The sequence below is a fragment of the Manis javanica genome, chromosome 4 (genome assembly GCF_040802235.1).
Source record: "Manis javanica isolate MJ-LG chromosome 4, MJ_LKY, whole genome shotgun sequence".
In the NCBI taxonomy this organism is placed as follows: Eukaryota; Metazoa; Chordata; class Mammalia; order Pholidota; family Manidae; genus Manis; species Manis javanica.
In genome coordinates, this window is record NC_133159.1 from 88,582,192 (window position 1) to 88,603,696 (window position 21,505).

The 21,505-nt window shown below is 35.2% G+C and overlaps 1 long non-coding RNA gene across 2 annotated transcripts in view; it reads left to right on the top strand.

Moving 5' to 3' along the window:
* LOC140848932 (uncharacterized) overlaps nucleotides 1–21,080 on the top strand; it is a 53,363-nt gene extending 32,283 nt beyond the window's left edge. The window contains exons 3-5 of one of the 2 annotated variants that reach the window (XR_012130263.1): nucleotides 12,964–13,022; nucleotides 18,893–19,036; nucleotides 20,970–21,080. This is a non-coding gene — a long non-coding RNA (uncharacterized lncRNA). The remainder of the gene's footprint in view (nucleotides 1–12,963; nucleotides 13,023–18,892; nucleotides 19,037–20,969) is intronic. The other variant, XR_012130264.1, reaches the window with a different exon arrangement.
* Nucleotides 21,081–21,505: the final 425 nt, after the last annotated feature.

A 21,505-nucleotide genomic window follows, 5' to 3' on the forward strand; every position in this document is an offset into this window, starting at 1 on the left:
ATAAGCATTATAAATATATATGCACCCAATACAGGAGCACCAACATATCTGAAACAAATACTAACAGAACTAAAGGAGGAAATAGAATGCAATGCATTCATTCTGGGAGACTTCAACACAGCACTCACTCCAAAGGACAGATCCACCAGACAGAAAATAAGTAAGGACACAGAGGCACTGAACAACACACTAGAACAGATGGACCTAATAGACATCTACAGAACTCTACATCCAAAAGCAACTGGATACACATTCTTCTCAAGTGCACATGGAACATTCTCCAGAATAGACCACATACTAGGCCACAAAAAGAGCCTCAGTAAATTCCAAAAGATTGAAATCTTACCAGCCAACTTTTCAGACCACAAAGGCATAAACGTAGAAATAAACTGTACAAAGAAAGCAAAAAGGCTCACAAACACATGGAGGCTTAACAGCCCACTCCTAAATAATCAATGGATCAATGACAGAATAAAATGGAGATCCAGGAATATATGGCAAAAAGTGACAACAACAACACAAAGCCCCAACTGCTGTGGGATACAGCAAAAGCAGTCTTAAGAGGAAAGTATATAGCAATCCAGGCATATTTAAAGAAGGGAGAACAATCCCAAATGAATGGTCTAATGTCACAATTATCGAAATTGGAAAAAGAAGAACAAATGAGGCCTAAGGTCAGCAGAAGGAGGGACATAATAAAGATCAGAGAAGAAATAAACAAAATTGAGAAGAATAAAACAATAGCAAAAATCAATGAAACCAAGAGCTGGTTCTCTGAGAAAATAAACAAAATAGATAAGCCTCTAGGAAAACTTAGTAAGAGAAAAAGAGAATCAACACAAATCAACAGAATCAGAAATGAGAATGGAAAAATCACAACAGACTCCACAGAAATACAAAGAATTATTAAAGACTACTATGAAAACCTATATGCCAACAAGCTGGAAAACCTAGAAGAAATGGACAGCTTCCTCGAAAAATACAACCTTCCAAGACTGACCAAGGAAGAAACAAAAAAGTTAAACAAACCAATTATGAGCAAAGAAATTGAAATGGTATGCAAAAAACTACCCAAGAACAAAAACCCTGGGCCAGACGGATTTACCTCGAAATTTTATTAGACACACAGAGAAGACATAATACCCATTCTCCTTAAAGTTTTCCAAAAAGTAGAAGAGGAGGAAATACTCCCAAACTCATTCTATGAAGTCAACATCACCCTAATACAAAAACCAGGCAAAGATCCCACCAAAATAGAAAATTACAGACCAATATCCCTGATGAAGGTAGATGCAGAAATACTCAAAAAAATATTAGCAAACCGAATTCAAAAATATATCAAAAGGATCATACACCGTGAATAAGTGGGATTCATCCCAGGGATGCAAGGATGGTACAACATTCAAAAATCCATAAACATCATCCACCACATCAACAAAAAGAAAGAGAAAAACCACATGATCATCTCCATAGATGCTGAAAAAGCATTTGACAAAATTCAACATCCATTCATGAGAAAAACTCTCAGCAAAATGGGTATAGAGGGCAAGTACCTCAACATAATAAAGGCCATATATGATAAACCCACAGCCAACATCATACTGAACAGCGTGAATCTGAAAGCTTTTCCTCTGAGATCGGGAACAAGACAGGGATGCCCACTCTCCCCATTGTTATTTAACATAGTACTAGAGGTCCTAGTCACGGCAATCAGACAAAACAAAGAAATACAAGGAATCCAGATTGGTAAAGAAGAAGTTAAACTGTCACTATTTGCAGATGATATGATATTGTACATAAAAAACACTAAAGATCCACTCCAAAACTACTAGACCTGATATCAGAATACAGCAAAGTTGCAGGATACAAAATTAACACACAGAAATCTGTAGCTTTCCTATACACTAACAATGAACCAATAGAAAGAGAAAGCAGGAAAACAATTCCATTCACAATTGCATCAAAAAGAATAAAATACCTAGGAATAAACCTAACCAAAGAAGTGAAAGACCTATACCCTGAAAACTAAAAGTCACTCTTAAGAGAAATTAAAGGGGACACTAACAAATCGAAACTCATCCCATGCTCATGGCTAGGAAGAATTAATATCATCAAAATGGCCATCCTGCCCAAAGCAATATACAGATTTGATGCAATCCCTATCAAACTCCCAGCAACATTCTTCAATGAACTGGAACAAATAATTCAAAAATTCATATGGAAACACCAAAGACCCCGAATAGCCAAAGCAATCCTGAGAAAGAAGAATAAAGTAGGGGGGATCTCACTCCCCAACTTCAAGCTCTACTATAAAGCCATAGTAATCAAGACAATTTGGTACTTGCACAAGAACAGACCCACAGACCAGTGGAACAGACTAGAGACTCCAGACATTAACCCAGACATATATGGTCAATTAATACTTGATAAAGTAGCCATGGACATACAATGGTGAAATGACAGTCTCTTCAACAGATGTTGCTGGCAAACCTGGACAGCTACATGTAGGAGAATGAAACTAGACCATTGTCTAACCCCACACACAAAAGTAAATTCAAAATGGATCAATGACCTGAATGTAAGTCATGAAACCATAAAACTATTAGAAAAATCATAGGCAAAAACCTCTTAGACATAAACATGAGTGACCTCTTCTTGGACATATCTCCCCGGGCAAGGAAAACAACAGCAAAAATGAACAAGTGGGACTATATTAAGTGAAAAGCTTCTGTACAGCAAAAGACACCATCAATAGAACAAAAAGGATCCCTACAGTATGGGAGAATATATTTGTAAATGACAGATCCGATAAAGGCTAGACGTCCAAAATATATAAAGCTCACATGCCTCAACAAACAAAAAACAAATAATCCAATTAAAATATGGTCAGAGGAGCTGAACAGACAGTTTTTCAATGAAGAAATTCAGTTGGCCAACAGACATATGAAAAGATGCTCCACATCGCTAGTCATCAGAGAAATGCAAATTAAAACCACTTTGAGATATCACCTCACACCAGTAAGTATCACCACCATCCAAAAGACAAACAACAACAAATGTTGGTGAGGATGTGGAGAAAGGGGAACCCTCCTACACTGCTGGTGGGAATGTAAATTAATTCAACCATTGTGGAATGCAGTATGGAGGTTTCTCAAAAAGCTCAAAATAAAAATACCATTTGACCCAAGAATTCCACTCCTAGGAATTTACCCTAAGAAAGCAGCAGCCCAAGGGACATCATGAACAAAACAAAGGCATCCTGCAGTATGGGAGAATACATTTGTAAATGACATATCTGACAAGGGGTTAACATCCAAAATATATAAAGAACTTACACACCTCAACACCCAAAAAGCAAATAACCCAATTAACAAATGGGCAGAGGATATGAAGAGATGGTTCTCCAAAGAAGAAATTCAGATGACCAACAGATACATGAAAAGATGCTCCACATCACTAATCGTCAGGGAAATGCAAATTAAAACCACAATGAGATATCACCTCATACCAGTAAGGATGGCCAGCTTCGAAAAGACTAAGAACAACAAATGCTGTGAGGATGCAGAGAAAGAGGAACCCTCCTGCACTGCTGGAGGGAATGTAAGCTATTTCAACCATTGTGGAAAGCAATATGGAGGTTCCTCAAAAAACTAAAAATAGAAATAACACCATTTGACCACAGAATCCTGCTTCTTGGAATATACCCAAAGAATACAATTTCTCAGATTCAAAAAGACATATGCACCCCTATGTTCATCACAGTACTTTTTACAATAGCCAAGATATGGAAGCAACCTATGTGTCCATCTGTAGATGAATGGATAAAGAAGATGTGGTACATATATACAATGGAATACTATTCAGCCAGAAAAAAGAAAAAATCGTACTATTTGCAACAACATGGATGCAACTGGAGGATATTATGCTCAGTGACATAAGCCAGGTGGAGAAAGACAAGTGCCAAATGATTTCCCTCATTTGTGGAGTATAACAATGAAGTGAAACTGAAGGAACAAAATGGCAGCAGACTCAGAGACTCCAAGAATGAACTAGTGGTTACCAAAGGGGAGGGTTGTGGGAGGGCAGGTGTGGAGGGAGGGAGAAGGGGACTGGGGGTTATTATGTTAAGTACACATGGTGTGGGGGATCATGGGAGAAAAGTGTATCAAAGTGAAGGGACATAGTCGATCTCTGGTAACTTGCTGCACTGATAGACAGTGACTGCATTGGGGTATGGCTGGGGACTTGATAATATGGGTAAATGTAGTAATCACATTGTTTTTTCATGTGAAACCTTCATAAGAGTGTATATCAATCATACCTTAATAAAAAAAATTTTAAAAATAGAATGCAGCAGCCCAGTTTGAAAAAGACATATGCACCCCTATGTTTATCATAGCACCATTTACAATAGCCAAGAAATGAAAGCAACCTAAGTGTCCATCAGTAGATGAATGGATAAAGAAGATGTGGTACATATACACAATGGAATATTATTCAGCCATAAGAAGAAAACAAATCCTACCATTTCCAACAACATGGATGGAGCTAGAGGGTATTATGCTCAGTGAAATAAGCCAGGCAGAGAAAGACAAGTATCAAATGATTTCACTCATTTGTGGAGTATAAGAACAAAGGAAAAAACTGAAGGAGCGAAACAGCAGCAGACTCACAGAACCCAAGAATGGACTAACAGCTACCAAAGGGAGAGGGACTGGAGAGGATGGTTTGGAAGGGAGGGATAAAGCGAGGGGGGAAAGAAAGCAGGCTTTATGATTAGCATATATAACATGGGGCGGGGGCAGGGTGAGGGCTGTTCAACACAGAGAAGACTAGTGATTCTACAACATCTTACTACGCTGATCAACTGTGACTGTAATGGGGTATGTTTGGGGGGACTTGGTGATGGGGGGAATGTAGTAAACATAATGTTCCTCATGTAATTGTAGATTAATGATACCAAAAAAAAAAAGTACCTTCAAATTTCCTGAAAATCTTGTATGAAAGGTTTTAGATAGCTAAAAAATTATGTTTAAAGTTTTGATGACTGCACGCACATATGAAAGCTTTGTAGGTAACACAGGTGGTTTTTGGCATTGATTGGGTATTGACAGAAACATTTCCATATCTTCATTTTCAAAACACTCTCTTCATCCAGTAATTTTCTATCCAAAAGCCATTGCTAAAATATCATCTTTACTCTCTAGGCATATTTTAGTGTGCAAAAAATAAATTAAATTATTAAGTTGAACAATACTGACACTATTTGTCATTAATAGCATTTCATAAATTTTGAAGATTTTAGGGGGATAACAGAAAAAAATGTTTAATTTTAATTGTGCTCATTACTCTTTTAAATAATTTACCACCAGATACTTTCATGGTCACTCTTCATGGCATTATAAAGTATTATAATAAATCAACTATATTTTTGTGTAAGTTCTAATAAAAATTTAAGCACAAAATAGGTGAGTTATTGCTTTCTTACTCTTCCATGTTTTGATGAATCAAAACATTTGCTTTATATACATTACAAGCATAAGAGAGGGAGAAATGATATATCCTATCATCTTTTAAACCCACTATCTTTTAAGACATTTTTTAAATGAAATTATTTGCATTAATGACATCTTTGTGCCTTTTTAGCTACAATGGCTCCACTGCAGTGGCCTGTTCTATGCATAATTTTGGAAATTAATATTTCATGTTATGTGTCACTGAATATAGCTTAAAACTCATTTTTTTCTTTACTGCTTGCAAAGCAGACATACTTAAATGATTATTGTTATGCTGTTTTTCCGAGAGATACTATTTTTATTAATGATTCTTTTAAATCATCTCCAGTACATCTTTTTTTAACTGACCACACACAAATAAGTCTTTTATGTTTTATTATGGAGACAGATTCTACCAAAATCATAACATGAAAATGTTAGAAACATCTGTACTTTTCTTCAACAGAAACCCTCTGGTGCTACACAATTTGTTTGAATTTTTCCCAAAAAATCTTTGGTAATATTTTCTGTTTATTCTAAAATGCATGTTATTAGATAAACACCTTTTAATTTTTATGCCATATCAATTTGATAGTATAATTAGGGCCATGTTTACTACAAATATAAGAAAAACAGTTTATGTAATGGTAGGAAATTGTTTTAAATTGAGATGAAATTAATATAAAATAGAATTAACCGTTTTAAACTGCACAATTCAGTGGCATTTAATATAATCACAATGTTGTGCAGCCACTAACTTCTATATAGTTCCAAACCATTTTCCTCAGCCCAGTAGGATATCCCATGTTGTTAAGTGGCTATACCTCATCTTCCTTTCTCTCCGGTCCATGGCAATCAGAAATATGCTTTCTATCTCTATGGATTTAACTATTTTAGATATTTCATATAAATGAATCATGTAATATGAGACCTTTCATGTCTAGTTTTTTCACTTGGCATAATGTTTTTAAGGTTCATGCACATTGCAGAATGTATCAGTATTTCACTTCTTTCTATGCATGATTAATATTACTTTTTATGTGTGTATAACAATTTGTTTATCCAGTCATGTGTTGATAGACATTTGAGTTGGTTTCACCTTTTGACTATTGTGAATAGTGCTGCTATGAGCACGTGTGTATGTTTATTTGTTGGAGTACCTGATTCAGTTCTTTTGGATATATATTTAAGGGTGGAATTTCAGGTTCATATGGGCATTCTGTTTAACTTTTTTGAGTAATTTGAGTAACTGCTAAACTAAACTATTTTCCGCAGCAGTCTATGGTAATTTGTTATAGCACTCAAACTGACTAAAATAAAATAACCATCACTTTCAGCCTTTTTGCCTCTTTGGATCTGAAGTCTCTCATAGACAGCATATATTGAATCTTTTAAAAAATACATTCTGTCAATTTGTATGTTTTGATAGGTGAGTTTAATCATTGACATTTAAAGTAATTACTGATGATGAAGTTCACCAGTATCTTTCTGAATCGAACGAGAAATGATCAAGAGTTTGGGAACATGGAATTAGAATAGATTGTGGGCCATAGCAGAAAACTTCATGAATTGTTCCACTCGATGTTGTTAATAGTATGATTTTGCTTTCATGAGTCCACATATCTTTCCCCCCCAGCTGTGTATGCCAAATGCCAAGGGAATGTTTGTGATAGGCACAGTAATATGGAGAGCCCCATCTCTAAATCAGTCCTTTGTTGATTGGAATCAAGTTCTTTTTTATTTAGCAGAATGACTTTCACAGTGACCATGTATGTAAGAGAGCAAAGACAATTCCCACAAGTGATTCTTGAGCAATAAAACTGTAAGTCACCACTATAGTCACCACTCATCCTTTATTCATCAAATCTATTTGACTTCTTATCAGGTACCAGATACTGTGAGAAGGGCTTAGAACACTAACGCAAATACAATGGCATCTCCTCCTTTAAAGAATGTCTGGTCTGTAGAGGAGGAAGATAAATAGCAACACACTGTGCAACCACTGCAGGGTGAGTGTGAAAAGAAATTATATGTAGTGTAAAAGTATAAAAAGGGAAACAATTAATTTTCCCTGAGAAGATAATGATGTTATATCAGACAGAATTGCCTCAGGTTGAGGATAACAGAAAAGCAAATTATAACCACTGAAAAAAAGGAAGGTAATTTTTTTCAACACAATGTAAGAACTGTTAAAGTATGTGGCTACTGACATTAATTCAGCAGTTCAGTGAATGATGTCAAGAACTTTCCCTCATAGTCACAATATAGTTGCTCAAACAGCAAAGTCTGTTTCTTTTTATCAAGAAAGAAGAAAATTTTCTGAAACATCCCACACTGACACATTTCTCATGTTCACAAGACTAATTATACATAAAAAGGAGGTTTTAAAAAAGTGATTGTTTATCTCCCTTGAGACCTTTAGTGATCTTGCCACTAATATCCCTATACATCAAGGGGGAACTGTTTCTTCTACAATCTCGTAGGCAGTTTGACTGTCTGCATCTCCTATTCCTTTATCCCCCTCATTTTCCAGTCTGTACTCACAGTCATCTTTACATGTTGCACATGTCTTTACAGGACCTCCAACAACTCTTCCTCACAGTCTTCATACTGTGCTTTTATGAACCTTACTCTTATGGTGAGCAAACTCTCATTCATTCTCAAGTTTTTCACATATCCACTTCTTTTTGACTGACTGAAGTTGAGTCCTAAATGTTTCTACAGTTTAGGGCCAGGAGGTAAGTTTCATTTTCTCTTTGTTTCTCAGCCACTGCTTGAAGATCATTAATTTTATGTGCATAAAAACTCACGTGCACTTGAGGTATTTGACATTTCAGCTATTTGGTCTTGTACCCCTCCTCATTGCTTTGTTGCTTTGCATCCTGATTATCAAAGATTTTGCCATTAATTTGCGATTCCACTTTAGATCACTTTAACCTCTTTAACTGTCCTGGAAGGATTATAAAATGCAATGGATACCCCGTCTAACACATTGCTCTTTCCTCAGGTCAGTGGGCAGTTAGGCTATACTAAAACCCCAATAACTTAGGCTCTGGTAGTAGTTTCTCCTAGTAGTGTGTCTCTCTGGGACAGACCTTATTAAGAAGACCAGATGCTCTTGTATATTTAAACATGGTTCCTTTTCTCCTCTCCTCACCAAGTGAATATTCATCAATATTCATTATGAGAATCTGGTAGAGCTCCTGGAGCTAAAAATCATAATAATGTGGAGTTTATGACTGGGTGCTCCTGGGGTTTTTCACTCTTAGATTTCTCCATACTGAGCCTCCAGCAATTCAACAATCACAATTTAGTATTGCCTATCTTTTGGTTGTACTGTTTTTCACAGAGGTTTCTGCTCATGGGTTTCTGCTCCAGTAAGATGGGATTCTGTAAACTTGCCTTTCTCTCCAATTTTGGGAACAGCAGTTCACTTATCTAAGGGATCTAAGGAGTTGATTTTTCATTTTGTTCATCTTTTTGCTTATTAGTATGACCTTCCAAGCCCTTTAAAGATGGAAACTAGAAGTCTGTGTAACTAATTCTTAGTGGCCTATCTCATGCTAGCCCAAACTCTAGTTTTCCCTGAAGTGTTTTATTTTTTTTACATATATTGAAAAGTCTTAAAAAAAATTTTTTTTTACTTGAAAAGTTGGAATTTCTGAGTATTATTATTCACAAAGTAAAAATGGTCAGATGTGCCTATATTTAATAAAATACTCTTACATTATTGCAAATGTTTTCTATATTTCATTGAGTATCTATTAAGTACTAAGACAGGTGATACAGTAGTAAAGAAAATTGACTAAAGTCCTTTCTTTTGTGGATTTGCTTTCCACAAAAGAGGAGCCAGAAAATAATCAAGGTATGTAAGATATGTATTATAATAAATAATGAAAAAGCTACCAAGTAAATCTGAGCTTTTGAAACGGCGCATGTTTGTGAAATTTCAGATGGCGTGGTAAGGGAAAGCCTCATTAAAGAAGGTGTATTTAAAACAAGGAGGGAATGAGGGAGCATGCAAATAATGTGAAGGAAGGATTCTAAGCAAGGCCAACAAGTGCCAAGTCCCTGAGGCAAGAAAGTACACCACAAATTAGAGAAACAGCAAGGAAAGTGGTGTGGCTGATGTGGAAAGATGCATGGGACTTTGACGGTTATAACACCTACTTTGATCATTATTCTGGGCAAGATGGAATGCCATGGAGAATTCTGAGCAGGGTAGTGACCTCAATTATCTTATACTTTTAAAAAAATCCCTTGGCTGCTTTGTTGGGAATATATAGACAGGAGGCTGAGGTCACAAATAGGGAAGATTATTAAGGAGGCGATTGTAAGAATCCAGGTGAGACATGGTGGAATCTTACACTAAGGCGGCAGCCAAGGAGTGGGAGACGTGGCCACACTGCAGGAGCGACCTGCAGGCAGACAGGGTTCTTAAGACCAAAGATTCTAAAATCACTATGATACTAGGGGGTGTTACTTTAAAACATTACTCTAACTTGATTACTTTTGGTGTGTTTTGAAATAGTTTATTTGAAACTCAGTTTTACATAGATACTGAAACAATAATGCTTTCCTTTTTTGATAATTATAAGATCAAGTTTAACAAATTCATTCATTTTTGTTAGGTTTGAAGAATAAACAGGAATTTATTTTTTGAACAAATGAGCCACCAGCCTCCACGTGGAGAAAATACTTAGGGAAAATTTTCATGTGTTGGTCTTTTATAAAACAGGAAAAGAAAATCACACTGTCTGTAGCTGTATAAAATTGATTCCTCCAAGTTGTTTCTTTCTCCAATTTTCACTATCAACAAACGTATAACATAAGTTAGTATTCTGAATAATCCTCCCACTTACTAAGTTTCTCATGTATATTAGTAATTGCTACAGTAAAGCTAAAACAGGAAATATGAATAATTTGACAATCATCTTAATTTTGTCGGTGGCCAAATGCCAATAAAAGCATTTAGAAATTTCACAACTTTTGCACTTACCAAATGACATTGGTAGATTTAAAAGCAGTGCCATTTTGGAAATTTTATTAAAATATATCATTTGTACAATACAAACCAAAAACATACAACACTATGTGTTTTTACAAAGTAAACCTATCCATGTAACCAAAGTTCAGATAAAGAATTATAACATAAGGACAGCCAAGGTTGTTCCCTTGTGAGAATGCCCTCTGGTGACCTTGCTGATTTTATTCTCTCTCAAGGAATAGCCACTATTCTGGCTATTGCTGGGGATTTAGGTTATTTCCAACTTTGGCTAGTATATACATGTTCATATATTTTGGTAATCATAACTAAAAGTTCTACTGAGTATATACTCAGTAGTAAGTGCTGGGCTACAGGGCACATATATGTTTAATTTAGTAGATAGTGTATGCTTCTATAGTAATTGCACCAATTCACACTTCCACTAGCAGTGTGTGAAACTTCCAGTAATGCAGTTTATTTTAACTTCACATTTGAATCATATTCATTGATTAATATTAATTTAAACATCCTTCATCTGAACCATGAAATTCTAAATATTATTCTTTGATTAGTCATGATCCGACCCAGTTGGATATCAGTAGATTGAGTCAAGTTAATGTCATGGATTATGAGCAACTTTTTGTCTCAATTATTTGCTATTCTTTTATTAAGTATTGTTCCCCTTATAATTTGTGTATGTTATCATAGAAATGAAACACTGTTCTCTTTAGGTCTACAAATTCCATATAACAGATTTTATCTGCTATTCTTTCCATCTCTTCCTATTAGAAAAACAGTCTTGCTATCATTATGCATCATTGTGTCTTAAAATGACTTCTAATATTTTTTCTGGGGTTTTTATTTCTTTGTGCACACATTTGACCTTCCACTGTATGTCATCAATCTACTTATCTATCAATATAGATACCATCATAATATATATATGTCATATATATGCACACAGTACATACATGTATATATGTATATTGAACATTCTTTGTGTATCTGGTTTGTGCTGGGCACTAACCGAGAGAAATAGCCACAGGTGAAAATGGCCACCCATACTGATAGACAAAGTTGGGGAGACAAAATTATTACTTTTTCTACTTTGGCTTACTTTCGAAAGAAGGCCCATATTGAGGTATTGCCTATGATTACTTTATTAGTGAAAGACAGATAGAGCAAAATTTCTGGGCTTTCCTTTCCTGATAGGAATTAAAATCAGTCATTTGAAGAGAGGTTCAGGAACTTCAAAGAGTTCCTAGTCCAGCAACAGGATGGCTCACCTTCTGGGAGAGCAGTGGCCGTCACTCAGTGTACAGTCTTGAGTGGAAGGGAAACTGCCTTAGGGCAGAAATTTTTTGAGTAACATTGTCATCATTTCTGGAAATATTTGTTTGGAACATGCATTTAGAATGACACAAATTATACTATAAAATTTACTTGCCTTTTAAAGCGGGACAGTAGTTTAAAAGACATGATAGTGATTTTATAAGAAATAAAATCCTTAAAAAGAAATATTGCCACATATAAATCAAGTATAAAAATCAAACGAATATTCATATTTGACCTGATTGCTTATAGTTCATAATGCGTGATCAAAACCAAAAGTTTCTGTGATGGATGCCCTTGTACTGTTCACCATGTAAGAACTTATTCATTATGTAAGAATTCGTTCAGCATGTAAGAACTTGTTCGTTATGCTTCAGAAGATTGGAGACTGATGAGAATTAGGCTGGAGATGGATTAATGATTGTGCATTGAGCATTGACCCCCCTATACAGAATTTTATTGTTGTTAACAACCATTTGATCAATAAATATGAGAGATGCCCTCTCAAAAAAAAAAAAAAAAAAAAAAACGTATTCAGCCAAACAAAATCTGAAAGTCTTCAGCCACAGTAAACATGCACTAAGAGAAAGTCTAGAGAGTCCTTCAAAAAGAAAGAAACCCAGACTTAAGTATGGAAATGCAGGAAGAAGTGAATAAAGAGAATATAAATGGTAAATATGAGTGTAAACATAAATAAATACTGACTGAAAAAAAAAGAAAGAAATATTGGCTTCTAACAAATTTGGATTCAGGAAAAGTCGTGAAAGATTTTGCTGGGAGGTAGCTGCAATTATTTTGAGCTAACCTCAACTTTAACACTAATTCAGAGACATCTACAAAATAAGCCCACTTCATCAGGGGAGGAGGAAAGCTAATGAGAGTAACTCTTCTCAATCCTTCCCAAATTGAAAAACACCTTTGTTGATATTGATGCCACTAGCATAGTCTTACGTGCAAGGTGAGATTAGAGCACAATAAAAGGGGTTATCCTAAATTCAATGTCAACATTCTAAAAAGGAACAAGAAACAGAATAAAGATAACTACAACTCTAGTCATGAAATGCTATTTTGATATAATTAAATACAACACTAATTTTTAGTACCAAACTTGTTTTCAAATCTTTTGTAAAATCTATTTTTCTAATTTAGGAACGATCAGAAGAGGAGAGGGGGCTGAAGTAAAGAGGAATTCCCTTCCTTTCACTGATGTAAGTGTTCAGAACTATGTTCTGCTGAAATCTCTTCACCTTAAAAACAAGCCTTTGTTTTAGAAAGGAGTGGATGTGTTGGGCAATGCTCACCTTTTCCCCTGGGGATGCTAGGGATTATTTCTCAAATCCTCACTGTGAAAACCTAATGGAACCCTCAGTTTACAATCCAGTATGGTTGGTCATACACTACTACTAACATAAGACTCTTAAATAATTTACACACTGCTTCTTGAATAGAGGTTTTCCACTTTGGCTGATGGGAGCAAACACTTTCTCTGTGAATGCCTGTGAGCTCTAGTGTCATGCTCTCTGTGGACTCTCAGCTTTTCCTCCTTAGTGTTGGAAATTCTCCTGGTTCTGAACACTTATGTCAGCTAAAAGAAGGGACTTCCTCTTTACTTCAGCCCCCTCTCCTCTTGTGGTCGTTCCCAAGTTAGAAAAACAGATTTTACAATAGATTTGAAAATGAGTTTGGTACTAAAAAGTAGTGTTTTATTTAATTATATGAAAGCAGCATTTCATATCTTAGAGTTGCAGTTATGCCTGGTTTTACCCTCCCATGACGCTGTTTGCAAACACTCTCCAAACAACTACATGAGCAGTCATAACCCTAATTTGTTTTTCATTTCTCAGGAATCACTATCCTTTGTTGTCTGATGTCCTAGGTCTTGAAAACTTTTGCTTCATGTATTTCTATATTTTTAATTGTCTCAGGGAAGAAGGTAAATAAGATCCTTGTTACTTCATCTTGGATGGGAGCAGAAATTACTCTTGTTTTAATGATCTTTTAAAGGCTTGCACATACATTCATCATCAAACATAGTTAAGATACTATCTTCAAGAATAATTTCAGATCTATATCAAATTGAAATATTTATATTTGTATTCAATTCTACCAGACAGCTTTTATAAGGTGCTCAAGCTAGCATTAGACAATACCATTCATGCAAGATCACGACTAAGGTAAGGCAGTGAAGCACCTAGAGTACAAAATTTAGTAAAGCACTTTCTTTTAGGGTCATGCAAGTGCAGACCTTCAGAATTAATGCCTTCTTAAGAGAGTATGGCAGAATGAATTATCATTTCTTATTATTCAAACGTAAGGCAAATACCTATTCGTTGGAAGTTGTGAAAGTGCCGAACTACCACAATTTAATTCCAGATAGTGTTCTGTTTTTGAGTACAAATTAGGTATATATTTTTCCAAAATTATGACCTACACGGGTAGAAAAATATATCTTCTTTATCTTCCATAACTCTGGATTAAGGTTTTTCCAGCATCTTAAGATTGTTGATTTTTTGTTTTGTAATATTGCTGATATTGGTACATGTGATTTATTCAAGCATGTGATCAGAGAAGGGGAGTGGAGAATAGATCAATAGTTGGGATAGGAAGCATCATCTTCTACTTTCCTCAAAGAAAGGAATACCTGAATGTAATTAGTCTAGGCTTGGTGTGGTATAACTTGGATGAACTGTAGGTTTTCCATGCTCTTTACTAAGATGTAGGGAATTATATTGTTAGACTACTGTCCTAAATGGCTCTGAGAGTTTGAGTCAGTTTGTAATTCCAAAGATCTCAGAAATAAATAGTCAAATGTCAAAGAACTGAAATCTTGGATTGTATAGAGTTAGAGACTATCTATACAATCTATCAAGACTTTTGAAGCACTGGCCAAACAATAAGAGCCATTTCCATGAGGTTAGACTCAGTGTACCAACAGGAATATTAGTATTTGTCAGCAAATAGTTCCTACTCTGAGGCATATGCTCTGCCAAGCTCTAGGTGTCCACCAATGTGCAAAAGAGACACAGTCAATGCCCTCATGGAGTTTATTATCTGTTAGAAAAGAGAGATCATCCTAAAACACCACACAATAAATCAATAATTGTAAATTTGTTGGTCTGTTAAGTGCTATGCAAGAGATGTGACTCATGATAAGAGCTGAAAGTGGAGACATTTAAACTGGCCAGTGTAGGTTTCCATAGGAAGTAAAATTTGAAATGAAATTTAATATGAGTAAGAGGTATCTAGGCAAAGTGAACAATTAAGATAATTAAGTGGTTGGAGGGAGTAAAGATGGTATAAAGGACTGAAAAAAGACTGGTATATCTTGAGTGGAAAGAAAAAGAAAGAATATGGGAGCAATCGGGCTTTGTTGATAACTTTGGCTGAACTATATGAAAACTTCCTGGTTAGGTTATTTTAAGAGTACTGGGAAGCCAATAAAAGATTTTAGGCAGGGTATAAAAATTGTCTTATTTGCATTTCAAAAACTTTGCCCTGGATGTGCTGTGGAGAACAGATTGGGGGTGTGCCAGGGTGCACTTTTGGAGGCCTTTTAAGGCACAATTGAAGTATCCATTGTCAGCCACAATGTGAGTTTGAATGTGAGTGGTGGTTAAATGACTAGATCAGAATAGACTTGAGATATTTTGAAGGCAATATTGCAGTTTTAACTTATTTTGTATTCATAAATATAGTGAGGCTGTTGAGAGAACAATTGAACATATAATTTATCCCCTATAGAGTGAATCATTGTAGGAATATGCACATCCCAGAATATCTCACCTCCAGTACTTCATGGGGAGTGGAGGATTTTTAGGTATGAAACTTGGGATCAAAATGGAGTGTATCCCAGACCAAATTCATATGTAACTTGGGAGATATGTAATAAAATAGATGAAAGAAGTTAAATGGGAAGATGAGAAAAGATTTTGTAATGTAGCTTAGAAACAAAATTAAAACCATAGGATTTAAATCCGAAGGACTCAGAATCAAAGTTCTCCTTGCTGCCATATTATGGCTCTGAATTTGGGGACAAGTCACTTAACACCTGCCTGGATCTGAACTCAGTGGTACTGCAGGACAGAGACTCAGAATATGAAGTCAGAAGGTCTCAGTTCAGTTTCTTTCCCCAATGGGTGGCTGGTAGTATGCCAACAAAAAAGTCTTCCTAAAAGCTACTTATTGTGAAAAAAAATGATGAGGATATTATATTGGTCTTAGCATATTGTCTATCTAATTTTAAGATTGGTGGGCAATTGAGTGCCAACCCACTTCATCTTTCAGGAAAAATCTAAATAGTCTAAATAAGTACAGATATTGGTATTTTTAGAACATAATGTCTAAGAATACAGACTCAGAAGCAAGTGTGATTTGTTCTAAAATCCATATTTACAACTTTCTGACTAAATGGCCTTGGAGGAGATACTTAAATTCCCTTGGTCTTAGTGAACTCATCTATAAATTTAGAAAGTAATATTTCATACTGTTGTTGTAAAAATTAAATGAGTTAATAGATATGGAGCACTTAAAATGCTGTGTGTGTGTGTGTGTCTGTATGACTCAATTGAACATTAACTCTTATTTTTTATTATTCTTAGTTTCCTTATCTATAAAATTGATGTAATATACCCATTCACAGGTATGGTGAGGCTTAAGTGATGTCATATGTTGACAATCTCCAAAGTGCCAGGGATTCCTTGATGAGTATATAGCTGTGTTTCTCCTGAAATAGGCATTCGTAGAATGCGTATTCTTAGGATGTTAATGGCAATAACCTAAGCTGCACATCAAGGGGTGACTTGCCATGTGTTAACTAGTCAACAAGAAATACTGTGGATATCATTGCTAATATTCAACCTGTATATTATTATGTAGTCTGACCCTTTATAAATGGGTTGCTTATTTTTATTTAGGAGTCTCTTAAGAAATATCACCTCTTATTCACTCTGGAAGCATGAAAATTAGTTGGGAATTCCCCTACTAAATTTGTCTCATTCCAAAAACAGCTAAATAATCTCATTAGAATATTCTTAATTTTTTAATGAGCTTATCTTTCTCATGTTTACCTAAAGTATCTCTTTATGAATGAACATTTCTATCACAAGTTTTATTTAACCTCTGTGAAATTCTCTAGCTTCATCTCTAATTGCCATAAACCACTGCAAAGTACTTAGATAACATCTAGGGTGTTTTTTAGAACATATTTGATACAGATATTAAAGTTCTAAAAAAATATTTCAAAGAAAAAGATATGGATAATTTCAGAGATGCATTCTGTGTATAAAGAATATTTTGCCTTATGAGTATTCAAGAACATTGTGAGTTGGATATAAGAAAAAATGAAAAAGGAAAAGTTTGGGGCAAGGAATACTTTATAAGCTAAAAATGCACGTGGGAGACCAAATAATACCAATAGTTAAGACAAATTCTTGGGAACATCTCTCAATTCTAATACATCATCTCTAGCCCTGACTTTGTGTTCCTTTCAAAATTTATTTTGTAAGTGATGTATGATTATTTCCATTACAAATTCTGATACATTTGCATTCTACTATCTGTGAGTAATTTATTTCCCACATCAGAAAAGTGCATATATTTCTAAGAGATTCTAAATTTCCAAAAATGTAAAATGTGATTGCATAAAGCAAAAAAGAAAGAAACAAACCAAATATGTTCAATACATTTATTATTAAATGTGACATTAGAGTGCATCCCCTGATATCAAAAGGTAATTTGTTGACCAAACCAATGATTATTCAATGTTATTTTTGAATTTTATATAGCAAAGAACAAAACTCTTTCAAGGTCATTGTTGATTTAAGGTTAGTTAGATATCTATTGCTGCAAAATAAAACATCCCAAAATTTAGCGACATAAAACAAGAACCATTTTACTATGCTTACAGCTTAGTGGATCAGAAATTCATACCAGGCACAGCTTGGATGGCTTGTCTCAGTGCCATGATGTCCAGGGTCTCAGATGGGGAGATTAAAAGGTCTAGTCGTAACTCCACTGGCTGAAAACTGGAATCATCTGGATACATTTTCAATCACTTATCTTGTGCCAGTGCTGGAATGACTCAAAGTTGGGTTTAGCTGGAACTGTCAACCAGAATGTCTTTATGTGGTCTTGCTGTGTAACACGGGCTCCCTCAGGGCACAACAACCTCAGGGTAGCAGGACGTCTTACATGATGACTCAGGGCTCCAAGAAGGAATGTTTCAGATAATAAGATAAAACTGTATGGTCTTTTATGAGCCTTTATTGGTCTTTTATAAGCTTTTATTAGAGTCTCATACCATCATTTGCACTATATTCTATTGGTTGAAGCCATCAAAAACTTGCTGAGATTCAGGGAGAGGTGACATGGACCCCACATCATGATTGAGTGTCAAATAATTTGGGACTACAATTTAAAACTGCCACAGACATGAACAGTAACATTGAGAGAATATCCTCACTGTTTTTGAGGTGTGGTTTTCCAAATCAACCAAAATGATGATTTGGAAAAATAGCTGTTTTTAAAAGCTTAAATGATGTAGGCTATTTTCCTTTAGCGAATCTCATATTTATATAATAATTTTTGCTATATTTGAATAATTTTAATATGTGTAATGTCAAACTGGATCTTCACAAAAACACTTTTGCAACACAAAAGCTATTGTGAAATCTCTCAGAACACTTTCAGAATTTAGATTTCAGTTAACTCAGTGCCTGGTTCCACCCATTCCAAGGCCTAGTTTCATGTCCATTTGAACTGCCAATGCTTTCACCCTGTCAATTAGCCTCTCCTTAGCAACACTGCAGCCAATAGTCTGAAAGGTGCATACAAGCATATATTTTAATCTAAAGTAATAAAATCAAAGTATGGAATATTAAATAACAATTTCTATTCTTCTCAGTTACATACTATACCTAATACTTTACTTAAAAGACAAGGTCTACATTTAAATTTACTATGTATACAGGGATTTTTGAATATGTCTTATAAACAGAATTTTTCATTTAATACAGATTGCTGTATACAAGTCAGTGAAGTAGTATTTAACTGTCATATTCTCTTTTCATGTGTCTGGAAGCTGGAACTCTTCCCTTTTGGAGAACTGAACATTGTAATGGTATTTGTTAAAATGGAATTCCACGTAATTCTAAAGTTGACAAAATAATGGAATACAACATGTTAATGGAATGAATGGAAACAGAGATCACTGTATTTGGCATTGGTAAGTTACTTTTAAAGGTACTACATGTAGGATGGAACCTTATTTTAAAGAGAATATAAGGAACTGAATAGCATATAAAGAAATCAATCAAAATGATTTGGAAAAAAATAGCCATTTTTAGAAGTTTAAATTATGTAGGCTTATTTTCCTTTAGAGAATCTCTTATATTTATATAATACTTTTTGTTGTATTTGAAAATTTTAATATATATAATATCACATTGGATCTATACAAAAACACTGATTACATATCCAGAAACAAAAAATCACACAGACAATATAGCCAATTAATGGGAGAGTCAGGACAAGAATTAAGATCACATGACATTAATTCACCCCAAAGATTAAATAATTATGATCCTTTTAAGGATCCAGAAAAACTGTTTGTGTCACAGGGTCTCTACAGCAAAATAAGTAAGTTTTTATATATGGGAGAAAAAAAGCAAAGGAAAAATACTTAAATGCCACAGAACCAACTTTGTTAAGTTTGTATATACAAAATAATAACTTGGAACTCAAGAGAGTGTAAAAACACTTGTAAAATCTCAGAACATAGATGCCTAAAAACATGCTTGTAGGAATTTTTATTAAGCTGTGCTTCCTCCTGAATGCTGATTTAAATATGAGAGTGGGCATAATGGACATAAACCTACAAGGAAAAAGAAAAAGGGAGTAGATATAACACAAACATGTCATGTCAATAAAATTCTAGAAGCCAGAAGATGAATGGAAAGTGGTGCTTGATTTAGAAAGTTGGGAAAAATAAAACCTAGGTTTGCAGAAAGAAGCCAAAAAGAAAGGCTTTTCATGTCAGAATCCAGGAAGGCTTAGGGCTCCAAGGAACCAGGTACCTCTGAGAAGGGGTGTTGATGTAAGAAATATTTAGACCCTCTGAGACTTGCCCCAGTTTGAACAAATAGGTAAATTCCTTGACTAACCCTGTCAAAAGAATAAGGGGAGATTTAACTAGACAGTCTCTGTATTCAGAGATAAAAGCAAAAACTGAGAGTGAGCATGAAATACTGTCTTTAAAAAAAAGAATGGGATAATTAAGTAAATGTCAAAATAAGAGTGCCTTCTACCCCTGGATTCTCAAGGCCCTCATTCCATTGCTCTGTAGAAATTGAAACTTGGAGAAAGGACACAAGAAAATGATTATCTGGCTACTGTTATTGCTGTGAGTAATAAACTGTCCTTTTTTTCTGACCCAGTAGTTTTGTATCTTTTGCTAGCATCCATGAAAATGAGGCATGTTAATGTGTTAGCTTGCAATTAGGGTAAAATGTCAGCCCCTTCACAGCTCTTGGCAATCAACAATTACAAATCAGAAAATGAGACTCAGCAAGGTTAGAGGGTATGCTCAAGGCCACACAGCTAATAGCAAAGCCTGGATATAAACTGTTTATATAGCTCCAGCCCAAGACTAGATATGCTGTTTGAGTTAGTGCATTTAAGAAAGGAAACCTGCTGGTAAGAAGGACTGAGGGGCAGGGAATTATTTATGTATCACTTTCACATGAGATGTATCAGGCTTTCAGTGGCCTGGCTATTAAGAATTACCTGCAAATTTCTCAGAAGTGTAAGCTTTACCTTCCTTTAAAGTAAGTGAAACTTTAAGAATGGTCTTTAAAGTCAGCGACGGACCTTTGCACTGTAAACCATTCCTACGTACCATTACAATAGTTCCTTCTTTTGAGAGATTTCTGGATGGCATTGGTTATAACAATGAGGTATTAAAGTAATGTGGTTAAGGAACACATAAGGCTTTATGATCCTTAGCTCCACAATAAGAGAGGCAAGTGTTTAGGCCAAACAGACAATAAAAATCAAACTGAGAAAACCACAGAGTGATTTCAAACATGTGAAGCTACTGCTGCCGAATGTTTAGCCTTGACCAACATCTGTCTTCCCCACTTTTTTTGATTGCCTTCCAGCTATGGGAACCACAGGAATGGACTCCAGGCGAGCAGAGCCCTGGGCGTGTGATGGTAATCTTTGCCACAAAATAAATGAGCTGGTCTGGAAAGCTTCACCTTCAGAAGGAGACTTTCACTTTTTGTTTAATATATTGAACTCTTTTCCTGAGGTATCTGCTAAGTAGAACTCAGGTTGTATAGTGGGTGAAAAAGAGAAAATATATATAATATTTCTTAGAAAATTGAGAAAAAATATCATTCACCTGACTGTTCTTTTTTCTTTTTCAAGCTCTTAACACATTGCTAAAGAAAGAAGTTTAGCTATCCCCAAAAAAGTTACCAGTAAAAATTCAAATCTCTCCTGAAACCCATCTCTGAGCTCTTCTGAGCACTCACAGGGAGCGGGTGAGAGCACAGAGTGATTATTCTCATGATGGTCTTTCCTCAGCATCAATCTCAACCTCCAACTCTTGTTTGACAGACATGGAAATTGAGACTTCTAGATATTTAAGTATCAAGACATGCAATTAATAAGTGGCAGACTCCAGATTTGA